This window comes from Gossypium raimondii, chromosome 2 (genome assembly GCF_025698545.1).
Source record: "Gossypium raimondii isolate GPD5lz chromosome 2, ASM2569854v1, whole genome shotgun sequence".
Taxonomy (NCBI): Eukaryota; Viridiplantae; Streptophyta; class Magnoliopsida; order Malvales; family Malvaceae; genus Gossypium; species Gossypium raimondii.
In genome coordinates this window covers 37,558,442-37,572,768 of record NC_068566.1, presented here as the reverse complement: position 1 = coordinate 37,572,768, position 14,327 = coordinate 37,558,442, and the positions used below count along the sequence as shown (strand labels likewise).

Genomic DNA, 14,327 nt, shown 5'->3' with positions numbered 1-14,327 from the left:
ATCTACTCCGCCACTAATATGGGAAGACAAGATCTGCATCTTCGATCCACTTCCTACCAATATAGGAAGACAGGACCTGCTATCTTCACTGATCTGCTCTCTGGGGAACATGACCTGTATAATGAACCTAATTATGCCTAATGATTAGGATGGTATGAATCAAATGCTCCTAACTAGACATGTGTGAATGGTGTTTGCATGAATGTAGAATGCTATTTTTGAGAATGATCCCCTTTTTCGCTTAAGTTATCATTGCTCGAAGTTTATTAAGGCTTTATCACTGACGTGATACAACGCTTTCTTGCTCGGCTGGCGTCTCCACTTAGTCAGATTTCCCCCACTGTAAACCTCAAAGTTCAATCTAATAGGACGTAAAATTTGTACCATCATTCTCCCACTGCAACCCAAGGGTAGAAATATATGGCTTCATCTCAATCCACTCCTATCACAATTCAAGGATACAGAATGTAAAATTCTTTGGCCCTTTACACCATGCCCACGGTGTTGCACCAAAGGCTCATGTGCAAATGAAGTCTTTCTTCTCCGAGGAAACCTCTTCCTATTACCTAGTGACCATTGCTCACTTGTTTATTAAGCTTTGTCATCATCATGTCATTTGTTCAATCAATGTTTTTGACAACAGAATCCAGAAAGTTCTAATTAGACTCTTCCTTCTTAAATTTCCAACCTTTATACTTGGTGCGTTCTAAACAATAGTCCTTTTTCAGGTTCTTGTATTATTTAGAAACTTTTAAAGTAATATGCAAAACTTCCCTTGTGAAAGTTTTATTAGTCCATTAATCATTATTCCAATGCAACATGCTTGCAAAAAAAGGTCATAACAATAGATAAGAAAAAATTGGTTCTGAGCATAGCTCGAAAGAAATAAGTTATCAAAAATAGCAAAGAAGGATAACAAAGAAATTGATTGGGAATGTGTATCTTTGAAAAGAATGAAGTATTCCAAGAACAACAAATTCAATAGTATGAAAATTGGGTGCCCCAGATATCGCAGCTTGAAATTCTCTGTACAAACTTTCTGAAGACCCTTCTGAGTTTGACATGTGTTTGAGAGATCTACAGTACTCTATGGATGCCTCAAGATGTTGCCTACTCTTTCCTCTTGATTCAAGTATAACTAGATCACCACATGCCCCAATCTGATCAATATCCGCGTTGCTCTGATCACCTCATGCCCCATTTTGATCAATATTCGAGCCGCCCTTTTCGGGTTTTCAACTAAAATCCCCTTTGGTCTCAAGGCGTCCTTTGCGGATTTTCACATTGGCCTCTCTATTTTTCTTTTCTTTTTCTTTTTCTTTTTATCACTTTTATTTTTTATTTTGATTTTGACCCTTTTTTTTTTGAATCTGAACTCATAAGATTAGGCATGTCCTTGTTATCCCTTTTAATCGACGCTTTTCCAGATAAGGCCTTCAACATAAGGTCCTTCCCAACTTGGAATAAAGTTCTTTTTGTGTGGGAAGGATCTTTTTCAATACCAGGTCCCTCTTAAGGAAATCTCTAGGGCGGACTCTTTTTTGTGAGCTCGCATCATTTGCTTTTGGCGCATTTGACCATGATGAATAACTTTGAACATTCCTCTTCAATTAGAATTAATCCAAAAACTCAGAGAGCAAGAATCTTGTCTTCAATAGGCAATACCGCAATGGGCCCAGGAGAAAAGCATTGCTCCGTCGGAGTTTTTTTTGCGATATGGCATTAATCACGAACAGACTGCAAACCTTTGATATTGTGTTGTTGTTCAAATTTAGTACATTGTCAGATATGATCTTTTTGGGGTTCCATATTGATATAGGATTCTTCGAGAATTTGCTGACTGTCGACTTCATGACATTGGCTTATGAAGTAGCTTTCCCTCATTTAGTAAAGTAATTGACGATCACAAAGATGAATCGATGACCGTCAAACTCTTTTAGCGAGATCGACCAAATGACCTTCATGCTCCACATAAGGAGAAGTCATGTATCCCAATGATTCTTTGTAGTAAGATTAGTTTCTCGACTTGTTCTACCATCCTTAACAGATCTAGAAATAGGCTACGATCTATGTCATCTTCAAAGTCATGAGATCCCTCTAAACACATGTCTCGCTCAGAAGGAGATTCTGAGTCAGTAGCAGTGTCACTCATGTCATTGATATTTGGAGACCCATAGTAAGCGCAAAAGAATGTGTGAATTTACGAATAATTATTTGTACAATATAATTATGAATGAAAGAATGATGTGGAAGAAAATCCAAAAGAATGACATAATAATTACTCGCAAAGAATGAAAGAATGTTGGCTCAAAAATAAATGCAAAGATGTATTTTATTAGAATAATGATGTTCAGACATAAGCCTATTTCACAAAGGAATTCCTATCATTTTTAGGCTAAAAATAACAAGAATGTTCTGAACATTACTCTAAATAAGCTCTAAAGACTACAAAGATTTCTTCCGCAATCCAATTACTTAGACGCTTCCAAGTTTATAAGGGTGGATATCTAACAAGCTTCCTTTTTAAGTGTGTCTTCATATACGACATTGACATGAACGCTCTCGAACTCTTCTTCATATGTCGTATTCATCCCATTATAAATGTGATTGGGTAGCAGATTTTCTGCGCTGGTGGCCTCATTAAATTTGACAATGCCAAGATTAATAAATCTTTCAACTATCTTTTTGAATGCGGTGCAGTTTTCTATCGAGTGCCCTGCAATCCCTGCATGGTATTCACACTGAGCATTTGCGTTATACCATTTAGGAAATGGAGGCAACATTGATTTCTGGTAGAAAGGGGACACCACATGTGCATTAAATAGGCTTTGATATAGCTTGCTATATGATATCGGTATAGGCATGAACTGAGGCTTCTCAGTACCTGGTTTCCCACCAGATTCGTGCTTTAAAGGACTCTAATGTCTGGTGGTTTCTGTCTTTGGCCGGCCCACAGTGATTGGTTTTGAGTGGCCTTTGTTATATCTGCCTGCATTATCCCATTTATTCCCCTCTTTCCTTGGGGCCTTTGTAGTATCTAGGTACTCCACCCTCGACTGTTGCATTTCTGCTGGTTTAACAAGAGCAACAGGAAAATTGGATCCTAGGTCTGTCGAGCAATTCATTGGTGTTAAGGTATTGGTCTAATATTGCTGGGATTTGATAGTAAGGGGTGCCCCTTGTGGGTGTATATCTGGCTGGACACTTATCGGGATAAAATTTGAGGGATAATTAGGGTCTTCTTTATCCTCCCCAAAGTGGACCACTAGTCTTTCCTCTCTTTCTAACCCTCTAGCCAATAACTGGGTTAACTGGTTTATCACATTGCTTTGGAATTCTAGCATCTGATCCTTCATATTTTGTTGAAATTTGGTCAATTACTCTTGCATCTGTATTTGCATTTGCTCTATTCTCTCCAATCTTTGGTCCATGCCTCCTGCTTTGCTCAGGTACTTTAACGGTGTTCGGTTGATTGGTTAGTTTCCAGATTAACTAAGGAGTGACTTAAATTAATTAGAATCTTTTAATGTTTTTAATGCATATGAAGTAATGCAATGCATGAATGCAAAAAGACGTCAATTTTGATTCAATTCCATATAAGAAAACCTTACTAGAAAGCAAATTTCTTTACATAAAGCGAATTACAAATAAGACTTTGCCCTAGTACACAGAACTTTAATCTTTCTAAGTAACAAAGCTAATTCTTGCCCCCGATTCGATTCTAATTCATACTTCACACTCAAAGATGTCACCAGATCGCTAAAGTCCAGATATGATCAGCTACTTCACAAATCTGGACCACAGCTTCCTCGATAAGATGATCTCTGCTTCTAACTTGACTCTGAAAGTGGTGAAACTGTTCATTATTACGACTTTCGTTTGCTTTCAAGTGCTTGATCTGAACTTCACAATTTTGCAGCACCGTTTCTAGCTCTTCGATTCTTTTCTTCATTTCGTCAATCTTGCTCAAGCTTGCTTTCAACTCTATCGTAGAGTTTCAGCTTCGATACTAACGAAGAGATCTTTCCAACACAATCACCCTATCCTTTAACTCACCATTTTCCTTCTGGCTTTCTGACAAACTCTTTTCTAAAGCCTCATTTCGCCTTTGCATCTCTTGAAATCTCTGTTCCCATCTATCGGCCTTGTCCTTTTCTTCTTGGATTTCTGCTCGCCATCGTTACGACGTCTTTCCCAAATTTCAAAGCTTCTTATTGACAAACGCAACTTTTTATAATCCGTCTTTAGACTGCCCAGTTCCTCATCAGCCTTGTTTTTCCCTTTCTTCAACCTCTCATTCTCAAGCTTCTGAACGTCTATGTCCAATCTCAAGTTCGTCTTTTCCGCCTCCATTTGCTCTATCCTTTTCTCCAAATCCGCGTTCTTTCTCTCAAAATCTTGTCTTACAATTTCTAATTCCGAAGGGATGACTCGCAAATGCTCTTCTATTGACTGGCCGTCCTCATTATTTAACTTAGGTGTGTTATCATTAATCCTCTTAACCCACCATCCATAATACTTAGGAGTTGTCATCGGCCCCACAGCTAACCTCTTCATTCGGCGAGTCTGTTTCCACGCATTGGACATTTCTTGAATCTTCTTTCTATAACCATCATCTTTGTTTGAAAATTAACAATTAGCTATCCCTTGGGTCGCAGGTATAAACTGCCTTGACCTATATTGCCTTAGCACCAATAATGGGGAATATCCGACAGCTCCCCAAATACCCAATAAAGGTACCCAATCGAAATTACCACACCTATATAGGATCTCATCTGGAAGCAACCAAGGAGCTCTCCACTCAACATCTTCCTCTTGAAGATTTTGAAGAATTACCATCCATTTTTCCTTCAAGATGTCGTCCCTCCTTGGCTAGCAACTATCTCTTTTAGTGGTGAATAATTTTCAGAAAAGACCCGATACGAAACTTTATCCACCTTCTAAAAGTGACTGTGAAACCATACGAATAGAAGCTGTGCACATCCGATAAATCTACCCTCACCCGTCTTTCGGCATGCACTCAATGACCTGAAGGTTTCTGCCAAAATTGTCGAAATCGGTGTAACCTTCTTATCAAGCCGATCAAATAAATTGGTGACTGCTTCGTCCACATGGCCCAAGGCTTTAGGGAAGACAACCAAGCCGTATATACTTAAAGCAAAGATATCTAACCTCTTTCTTAAGTCTGGGTGGGTGAGAATTGCATCCTTCAAGCTCCTCCAAGGAATGCACTTGCTGTCCCCCTTTTGCTTAACTCGTGCAGCGACCCACTGTTCACTCATCCCTGTTATACCTATCAGCTTTTTTGAAAATGTTGGCACATTTATCGCTCTCGAGTAGACTCTATCCACTTGAAACTTTGAACATCGGAGTAAAGCCATATATTCCTCTATTGTAGGTACCAAATTGACATTCCCAAACGTGAAGCAACTGTAAGCAGGATTCCAAAACTAGGCGAGGGCTCGAAACAAATGTTTGTCTACCTTCACATCAAGCAAATAAGGCAAGTCCCCATAATTTTTGTAAAATAACTGCCTAACCTCATTATTCCACTTATCCCAAATTTTTTTCAACTCCTGCAAATTGTTTTGAGCTACACTAATGCGAGTAAAATCTCATAATTCTGATACATACCCATCGGCCAGGCTATCACCCTTTTCTTGCTGCGTTGTTTCAGACCAAGTTCGGACAACCGCATTGTCCTCTACTTTATCAAGAAACCATTTTTCCATGTTAAGCTTTCTATCTAGCAACCGAATCTGAACTGACGCCTTTTATGATGAAATGAAATGCCATGTCATGCAACCAAAATAAAACATGAGAGTCAGTATCCAATACAAGCATATAATCAAGGAAGAGTAAAACGTCTATTAGGACATCTACTAGGGTTTAGTGTAGTTCTACCTAAGGCAAGCTTCTAAGGCTCATTATATGCGGTTTGGCTCTAAAGTAAAGGTACCCGAACCAGCAGATTCCTCAAGCCTCACCCATTATAGGCTCATATGGACCGAGTTCAGTTCAGGGGAATACATTTCCCTATGGCTGTACGGAGATGAAAATCTCACGAAGACATAGGTACGGATGTATCCCGGAAGCGGTCCACTACCTGCACGGAGGTGAAAACCTCATGAAGGCATTGCTTCTCACTCCACTTAAAAGGGTAAAATTGTTCAACTCATGAAATGTATAATGCAAACAATATTTAAACAAGAAGATAATGAATGCAAAAGGATGTCATGAGTTTTTTAAAACAAAAATATTTTCTCGACCATAAGACAAAAATTAATCAACCTTGTGGCTCGACTCTCTTATTTTAAAAAAGTCCCCAGTGGAGTCGCCAAGCTGTCGAAACCATTTTTTTGAAAAAAACAAAAGTTTTAGGTTGTCGACTTCAAAAAATGAAAATTGGGAGTCGCCACCAATCTTTTATTAAGGTGTGATTGGGTCACCTAAAAAATGACTTTGGTCTACAAATTTTAGAAAAACGGGTCCGAGAGTCGGTTACGTATGAGGAAGGATTAGCACCCTCATTACGCCCAAAAATTGGTACCTAGTTAAATAATTAATGTCATAATGTCGAAAATTTGAAAAACGTAATCCTTAGCAAAAAACTTAAAACGTTATGTATTAAGACCCTTATCATTTCAGAGAAAGAAAATACCACACCCAATACGTTAGGGCACGACATTCTAATTTTCCCCAAAAATGAATTAGGGCAAAATACTAGTGCAATAAAAATTTAAAAGAATATACATTTATTCAAGATTTAAGAAATCGCGACCCAATACGTTAGGGCACAATTCCTTTAGAAGCCCAAACTCGGAATATTTTCTTTATTATTTTTTTAAAAATATTCATTTCGAGAAATCAATGCGTCACATCCAATACGTTAGGACACAACGTGTTGAATTCCCAATAATGAGTTCTTATTTTTTGATTAAAGAGAAATGCTCGATTGTTAGATTTAAGGAAGAAAATCGGAACCCAATATGTTAGGGCTCAATTTCCTTGAAAATCCTAAATACAAGCACTATCTCAATTTTGAAAAGTTTGAAATCGAGTAAAAAAATAATGTGATGCTACATTAAATATACCATGCAATAATAAATATTACAAACATCATAGAAATAATATAAATAAATGAATAATAGAATCAATATACATAATAAAAATAATCACATACAAAACATCAAATGAATGATCAAAATAAAAAAAATAAATTTTAACATATAAATGAAAACATGAATTAATAATCGATATAAAGAATAAAAGGCACATAGTATATATGCATTGAAATTAAAAGTCACACACATAATTTACATATGAAATCTTGGGCTATGAAACTTATACATACATTATGCATTTATAAAAATAAAGGAAAAAAATTATAAAGTATATAAAAAATATATTTTCATTTAAAAAATAAATATGTTCATATATATAAAAATTAGTTAAAATATTAATATGTGTACATACATATGTATACTAAAATAAATATATACATATAGATAAAAAATAATTACATATAAATAAATAAAAATAATTATATTATACTACAAAAATAAATATATGATATGAAAAATATATATACATATATATATATATTTAAAAATAACTAAATATAAGAAAAAGAATAAAAACTAATTAATAAAAATAAAGAAAATGAAAAAGACTAATTGGAACTGTAAATAAAAACTCGAGGCAAATCTATACATAAATGGAAATCAAGGACCAAATTGAACGCAAGATATTACATGGAGGGACCGGAAGGAAATTTTCCCTATTTCCTAAACGGCGTCATCAATCAGATCGAATTGAAATCGAAAATAAATAAAGGGTAAATTTAAAATTAAAAAAAAACTTAATTACAAAAACATTAAAAGGCGGAGGGGCTAAATAAAATAAATAAATAAAATTCGCAGTGGTATCACCTTCTCCCTTTTTTTAAAATCGTAAATAAGTAAAAAATAATCGAAAGAAGAAAATAGTAAGCCATCTTTAAAAAACTGCCAATCGTTCTTTTTTTTTATTCCTCCTTTTTTTTTTTACAATGAAGGGAGAGACCTCTATTTATAGTTGAGCCTCCCCAAATCTAACGGTACAGATCAATTACATCAACGGCTGAGATTAAAGGGTATCTCCAAATTAAATCTCTAAGATTACAAAATCGTATCTAAGATTATATATCATATCTAGGATTGCATATCATATCTAAGATTGCATATATCATATCTAGGATTGCATATCATATCTAGGATTGCATATCATATCTAAGATTGCATATCCTCAAAAATTATGTTTCCATATGTGAGCTCGAGCTAAAATTGGGTATTACAATATAAATATATTAAGTTTTTTTATCCATAAATATATTACAATTTCTTTTAAATTCGATATATTTTTTTCGATTTTCTAAATTTAAAATGTTCATTGGTTGGGGAATTTTTTATCAAAAGCCAAAGAAAGCGGTGTCACGTGGGGTGCGTCAGAGAGTGACCCCATTCTCCCGCCTATAGTCTTTACCACCCTTTCGCCTTTCACACGCAATCACCATTCACGATCACCGTCCAGTTTTAATTATTCCCACAATTTTATATATTAAAAAATTCTATCACACGCACAAATATTATTTTAAAATAATATATGATAAATAAAGATATTAAATTACTTGAAATTAATTAATAATAATAAATAAAATATGTATGATATTAAAATTAAAATATATTAAAATTATTTATCATTATTATTATCAATTTTAAGTCGAGTCAAGTTAATTTGTGACATTAAATCAATTAAATACATTATTAATATATACATATACAGTTGAGGAAGTAATAAAGTATGCATAATAAAATTAAAATGCATAAAAATATCAAAATAAAATTTTAGCTAAATGATAAATTAAAAGTTTTACTAATGCAATTGGTTTAGGTTCAAATCTTATCATATACATATTTTTATTAGTTTTTTAAATAAAAGGCTAAAGTACCTTATAAAATGTTAAAGAACCATTGAATAATATAACTTATTTTAATTACGAAATAACATTATGTAATTTCCCTAACCGAGTTGGTGATCCAATTGAGGAAGACACCAATTCAATCAGAGCTTAAATAATGGTAAGTATATATATAAATATACAATTGGTGGAAAAATAAAGTGTGCATAACAAAATTACAGTGTATAAAAATATCAAAATAATGCTTTAGCGGAATGATAAATTAAATGTTTTACTAATGGAATTGGTTTAGGTTCAATTCTCATATGCATATTTTTATTGGTTTTTAGATAAAAAAACTAAAGTATCATCGAATAATATAACTTATTTTAATTATAAAATGTCATTTTATAATTTCTCTAATCAAGTTAGTGACACCAACTCGCTTAAGAGCTTAAATAATAGTAAGTATAGATATAGATATACGATTGATAAAAATAATAAATTGTGTATAATAAAATTAAAATGTATATATAAAGTATTAAAATAAAGATTTAGCTTAGTGGTAAATTAAAAGTGTCGTAACCATTTTTTGTAAAACGGGATCGACTTGGATTTTAAAAATGAAAACGAATATGGAAGTCGCCACTGATCCTTTTTGATAAGGTGTGATCGGGCCACCTTGAAAAGTGGTTGTTTTTAATAAACAATTTAATTTTATTAAAACAATGATTTTGGCCCACGAAATTCAGAAAAATGGGTTCGAGAGTCGGTTACATACGAGGAAGGATTAGCACTCTCGTAACGCCCAAAATTGGTACTTAGTTGATTAATTAATGTCTTAGTGTCGAAGATTGAAAACTTTAAAGAGATTTAAAATACGATCCTTTATTGAAATGTTGAAAATTTTTAGGAAAATGACATATTTCACGTTAATCGAGAAAGAGAATTATATCCAGTAAATTAGGACACAATGTCATGAATTCTCGATGCGCGAATGAATGCCAAAAATTTACTTATTTAAAAGATATTTAGCTATCTCGGATTTAAAAAAGGAATCATACCCAGTAAGTTAGGACACGATCTTTTCTTAATTCTCGAGATCATTTAAAACTTGAGAAAAAAAAGGATCATGCCCAGTAAGTTAGGACACGATCTCTTCTTAATTCCCGAGATCGTTTAAAACTTGAGTTTGAAATGATTCGTGTATTTAGATTTATTGTGAAAATTGAAACCCCGTAAGTTAGGGTACGACCTTCTCAAATCTAAACACAAGATTTTGCTTATTCAAAAATCATAATTTATGCATTGAATAAAATTAATCTAACACGAAATAGTAGAAATGAAACACGGTGTCAATATGCGTAACAAAACAAAAATGAACACGATGATGTAAGCACAAATAATACGAGCAATAGCAACGAAAATAAGTTAAATAAAAAGGACAAATCAATAGCATACAAAATAACAAGTATATAAGCAAATAAAAGTAAAACATTCTTTTAAAATAATAATGAAAACGTAAATGAATAAGTAAGTAAAGAAAATGAATAAAATTATAAAATGCAAAAGATATATGTATGTACATATATATATATATATAAATTATAAGATATAATAAATATATATATAAGTATGTATATATATAAATTATAAAAAATATGTACGTATATTATAAAATATATGCATGCATATATATACATAACAAAATTTGAAATTTAAGAGGTATAAATAAGTAAATAATAATAATACAAGATTAATGGTATAATATAATAATGATAATAACATTAAAATAATTAGATAATAAAATAGCTAAAATATGGACCAAATTGAACTAAAAACAAAAAAAGGGGCAGATTTGAAATAAATGAAAAGCAATTACTTATTTGAACGCGCGAATAACGAGGAGGGACTAGATGGGCAATAATCCCCCACCCGCCAAAACGCACAATTCCATTATGGACCAAATTGTAAGCCCAACAAATTGTGGGGTAAAATTGAAAAAATAAAAATACTTGATTAAAAAACATTAAAAAAAGAAGGGCTGAATGCGCAAATAGTCTAAAACTTAAAAATGCGCGGATCCTCTAGTTGGGTAGGGTCAACGCGTAGATCTAAGGGGCAAAACGACGTCGTTTTAGGACTATTATGACCAGCCCTAAACGATGCTGTTTAGTCGGCCCTTAAAAGTCAAATTTTTAAAAAAAAATTCATTTCTCACCACTTTTCTAAAAAAATGAGAGTTTCCTCTCTCAAACCCCTCTTTCTCCGGCCCTTGAGTTTCCCCTGGCCTCCGTCGCGCCGTTGACGTGGCCAGTGGCCGGCGTTGCACAAATTGGGCTTTTAAGCCCCCGTTGTATGGCGTCCTTGAGAGCCAATGTAACACCCCTTACCCGTATTCGACGCCGGAATAGGGTACGAGGCACTACTATAAGACATACATTTGCATATGTATTAAACCAAGTTCCAAAATTTCATCCAAATTAAAACTTTTAAATTATTAATGTGCTTTTATAATTCTTTACAACATATCCTCGAAATATTATATTCATAACAAATAGGGCCTACGAGACTCGATATTTACTCATGTAATTCAAAGTTTTATTTCCATTTCATTCAATTCACAATTTCTGATGTTCACAATTCAAATCAATTTCTTAATCCAATATACATATATTTCAATCATCTAAGAATATAATTCAAGTTACACGAACTTACCAGACTAAAGTGCAGAAATACCAAAATTCAGGGACATTTTGATATTTTTCTATTTTCCTCAATTTCCACCCAATCTTGATATAAATTAATATTTCATTCAATTTATTAATTTAAATAATAAAACAATTCATCTCATGCAATTTGGTCACTTTTTATATTTTTACAAATTTACCCTTAAAATATTACTTTTATTCAATTTAGTCCCTGAACCTAAAACATGCAAATTAGCCATTTTTAATGAAAACTCATGCTAGTTGAATAATCATATATTTTACTCCTCCTCCTCTCTATTCCACATCCTTAACGTATATAACATGCTTACATGTAACATTATCTATAATTTCACTATTTATTTATTTGTTCATTCAAAGTTGTCCACTTGAGTCATTGTCACAAAATTATTTATATCTTGAGCTATGTAACTCCGAATTGAGATACGTTAATTTTCTATAAAACTAGACTCACATATCCTCTTACTATAAAATTTTTAGAATTTTGGTTTAGCAAATAAGTACAGTTTATTCTTTAAAGTCATCCATGTTCTGTTGTCTAATAGTTCCAACCTTTTTCACTAAAATTAATTATCTCCTCGTACAGAATTTTGATGATGTTCTCATTTGTTTATTTTGAAAATAGACTCATTAATAATTTAAACATGTAAATTTAAGTCCCTAATTATTTTTCTCCAATTTTTGATGATTTTCCAAAGTCAGAACAGGGGAACCCGAAATCATTATGACCTTGTCTCACAAAATTTATTATATCTCATGATTTACAATTTTATTACTTACACCGTTTCTTCTATGAGAAACTAGACTTAGTAAGCTTTAATTCCATATTTTTTATCCTGTAATTAGATTTACACAATTTATGGTGATTTTTCAAAGTTAACTACTGCTGCTGTCCAAAACTGTTTTAGTGTAAGACGTTGATTACTAAGTTTATAACTTCCTTATTCATTTTCTCTATAATATTTTCCATCACTTTCTCTTATTTCCTTCACTAATATATTAAGAACATATGACTTTATTTAAGAAAACTCTACTATAACATCATTTCCAAGCTTTTTCAATAATAACAAACTTAAAAATATATTGAAATCTTGATGTTCTTACCTTGTCCTATTGATTTCAATCTTTAACTTGATTTTCTCTCTCCTCAAACTTCTATTTCTTGAATCTAACTTGATATTCTAGCTCCCCATAGTCTCCTTGTTATCTTTCTCTCTTGGTGGATATGAAAATTCTTTTGATTTCTAAGTGAAAATGGTGAATTTTTGGTGAAAGGACCAAATTGTAAAGAAAAGAAAGTTTCTTTCTTTCTTTTCTCTTAGTACGTTGGATGCATGGGAAGAAGATGAAAATTCTTCATCTTTCCTTCCATATATATACTAAATAGAATAATAATAAAATAATAAAATATTATTTAAAAATCAAATTAAAATATTAATAAACTAATATTTATTTAATTAATTATCATTGCCTTCTAGATTTCTCTGTCCCCTAATTGACCAATTTTCCCTTTATAATATTTAAAAATTCCATCCTTTAGTCATCACTTAATTTGGTAAAATTGTGATTTAGTCCCTCAAAATTCTTCACCTTTTTAATTTGGTCCTAATTCATCCATTTTCCTTAGTTTCTAGATTATTCCACCCTTAAAATATTTGCACTATTGGTCCTTCAAATTTTTCATATTTACACTTTAACCCCTCAAATTTCGAGTATTTACTCTTGGGCAACAAAACTTTTCTCACTTTTGCGATTTAATACTTTCTTGAATTAATATGTCATATAATATAATTCCCAATGTTGCCATAACTCAAAATTTCCCTTTTTGTCACTTTATTTCCTTATTTTACTATCAAGGATACCTACTTTCTTACTGTAATAACTTTCGGGGTATTACAGTAGTAATTTTCGGGATATTACAACCAAGCTCTCTCAACCCGCGAGGATATATAAAAAAGAGATTTTCGACCCCCTTGAGACCCAAATCAGGCAATGGAGGAGAAGCCCTCTGACAGAGCGACCACGACCGTCCGGTAAGTCTTTTTTTACTCTATGTTATACTTAGAGAAATAAACAAAAAAGGACGAAAATAGAGTAAAAAATTTGAAAACCGAAATGAAAAACACAAGAAATCACCTTTATAGCCAATGTTACATGTTATCTCTATTATTTTCTGAGAAATCGTGAAAAAAAAAGGAAAAGGGAACCCCCAATACAGTGATGAAATTCGACTTTTATAGCCAATGTTACATGTTATCTCTATTATTTTCCTTGCGTGTTTCTGTTGTTTGCGTGTCTTGCAGGTGACGGTGCAAGTGGGGGCGGCAATGTAACCGTGGCAGTGGTGGCAGAAGGCAGGGGCCAGGAGACCAAAGGTCAGTAGATGCGGCGCTAGGGTTTCAGCTTTTCTGAAACCCTAGTTTGACTTTGGTTTGTTGGGCTAGGATATTGGGCCTCAGGTTTGGGCTGTTGTAGTTGTTTTGGATTGGGTTTGTTTGGGCTGGTAGGTTATTGGGCTGGGTTTGGGTTTGTAATTGTTTAGGTTTGCTGTTTGGGTTTTGATGTATTGGGTTTTTTGGGTCCTGGGCAAATATTGGGCCCGTACAGCTGCCCCTTTTTGCTCATTGTCGTGTAACGAGAATAGAGCAAAGACTTTTGAA

The 14,327-nt window shown here is 33.1% G+C and overlaps 1 pseudogene; it reads right to left on the bottom strand.

Moving 5' to 3' along the window:
- Nucleotides 1-2,507: 2,507 nt before the first annotated feature.
- LOC128034195 (uncharacterized) lies at nt 2,508-4,114 on the bottom strand (annotated as a pseudogene).
- Between the last annotated feature and the right edge of the window lie 10,213 nt (nt 4,115-14,327).